We start from the raw sequence: 2,835 nt of genomic DNA, 5'->3' as shown, positions 1-2,835 counted from the left end.
GGGTGAAACTAATCCCACCCTCTAACCCAATTTTTCCCAAACCCAAATTATACCTACTAAACTAATCCCATCCATTAGCCAAAACTTAAATAAGACAATTTTCAAATAAAAACCCTAACACAAAAATGTTTGAGGCGATTTTTATATATAATATGTGTCATTTGTTTATAAAATATGTATCAGTACCTATCTGTAATGTATAGAAACTGTATAAAATATGAATCACTAAGTTATGTATCATTTTTGTATATAATATGTATCATTTGTGTATATAATGTGTATTAGCACAGTGCAACTGCCTTGTATAGAATAGAAAATTGTATCATTTTTGTATATAATATGTATCATTTTTTGTATATAAAGTGTATATATAATTCCAGCATGTGTACATAAACTGTATCAGTCTTGTATAGAAAGTGTACCATACGTATAAAAAATGTATAATAGAAACCGTATCATTGTGGTATATAATATGTATCACTATTGTATATGTAAAAAAAATACTATCATATCATTATTATATAATATGTGTATAATAAATGTATAATTAACGTATAACTTATGTAAAATAAATGTATGATTAATTCCAACATATGTATATAAATTGTATAATTTTTGTATATAAAGTGTATATATAATTCCAACATATGTATATATACTGTAGCAGCCCTTTAGTGGCGACTTAGTAGCCACGAAAAGTCTTTTTTTTTTTAATCGCCTGGGCTGTTGGGCCGGTCAGCCTTGGCATTATTTTGGGCCGACCGGCCATTTTTTTGCATTATTTTGGGCCGGACAGACACCTAGTGAAATTAAGCCCAAATAGTGATTAAATGTGGGATTAGTTTGGTTGAGTGGACACACAGTATCCTTTTCCCTAAAAAAAAAAAAAACTAAAAATTGATAAAAGTTGGATGAGTGAGGTTATGACTCATTATTTTACCAAAGCAACCTTTAGGCACATTAATAACCAGATCATTATTAACTTAACCCACTTTAACCGCCTAAAGCACAAGTCGTCCACTTGCCAACCCTAGCTAAACGTAAGATCATCACATTATAAGTAGCTAAAGTTCTAGCTTCCATTCCTCGAAAGACTTGTTTAGTATAACATACATAATATTTCTTAAAAAATAATTTGTTATTTTCTGGCGTTTGATTCTCGAAAAATAATTTTCAAAGAAACAGTCTCCACCAATATAATTGGGGAAAAGTTACTTCATTAACTTTTAATTGAAGTTAATTTTTCATAATTATCTTAACTTTTAACTTATTATCATTACTCTAACTAACACATTTTTCATAATTATCTTAAATTTTAACTTATTATCATAACTCTGACTAACACGTAGACATTATTAGTCAATCTTTAATATTAGAAAGACTTTATTGACACCATTTGATTTGCTAACAATATTTACTACGTACTAACTTCCATTCCAATATAAATGAATTTCAGACACTTTTTTTATGATTCAAAATATATGAATTTTTTAAAGTCCAAAGATTTTATTTAGATTTTTTTAAAATTACCCATCATTTTAATGGATCTTCTAAAATTCCCAACATTGATGAGTATCTCCTGCTTTAAGAGAATTTGTAAAGGAGCAAAGAGGTAACATTGATAAATTATCCTTTAATTAATGTCTTTAATTAACTTTCTTAACGAGGTTCTGCCACACCAAAAAAAATCATTTATTTTGAAATGAAGGGAGTAATTAATATCAATCTTTTGCATATGTTTTTCTAAAAACCTACTTTTTACTCAAAGATTGTAAATCTTTTTTTTTTTATAAAAAAAAAAACTCCGAAAGTAAATAATACTCCCTCAATCCATTTTTACTAAAAACAAATGTCCATTTTTTACTTGTCCAATTTAGAAAATCAAGACATAATTTAACATTTGGTTTCTAATTTACCCTTATTATTTACTATAATCACTTATTAATGCATTCCCCAAAACATTGCATTTATTATAGGGATAAGGCACTATTACCCCCCTGAACTATACCTGAAGTTGCTACGACACACCTTACATTTCCTTGGGTCCTATTACTCCCCTAAACTTATTTAAAACAGAATAATTACCCCCTAAACGCTGATGCCCCCTCTCATATGGGAGAGTGACATACACTCTCCTTGTCACATGTGCATTTATTTATTTAATTTAATTTTTTTAAAAAAATTCAGCTTACGTGTCAATTTTTAAGAATAAAAAAATAAAAATTTGATTTTTCTTTTAAAAAATTTATTTTTAAAACCCGTTTTAAAAAAAAAAAACTGAAAACACGAATTAAAAAACTGAATTTTCTTTAAAATAAATAAATTTAAAACCCTTTTTTTAAAAAATTGAAAATTTGATTTTTTTTAAAACCCATAAGTTTTTTTTTTTTTTAAAAAAAAAACTGAAAACATGATTTTTTTTTTTAAAATATGGAAAAATGGATTTGTTAAAAATATGGAAAACTTGATTATTTTTTTTAAATGTCTTAAAAGATCTTGATTTTCATGATTTCATTTTCTTAGGACACTTTTATTTTTCAAATAAAATTCAGAAAAAGTGTTTTTTCTTGTCAAATTTGAAAAAAAACTGATTTTTTATAAAATTTTGAAAAAATTAATTATTTTTTTAAAATGTGGAAAACTAGATTTATATTCATATTTTAAGAAAATACAGATTTTTAAGAAAAAAATTAAGTTTTCCCGTTTTTTATGTTTCTCACTCTCTCAAAGAGAGTGAAACACACTCTCCTTGCCACGTCAACCTTAAGGGGGTAAAATATTACGATTTTAAATAGTTTAGGGGGGTAATAGGACAAAAAATTAGGTAAGGTGTGT

The sequence above is a fragment of the Lycium barbarum genome, chromosome 4, assembly GCF_019175385.1.
Source record: "Lycium barbarum isolate Lr01 chromosome 4, ASM1917538v2, whole genome shotgun sequence".
Lineage (NCBI taxonomy): Eukaryota > Viridiplantae > Streptophyta > Magnoliopsida > Solanales > Solanaceae > Lycium > Lycium barbarum.
Note: the sequence above shows the minus strand (reverse complement) of the source record.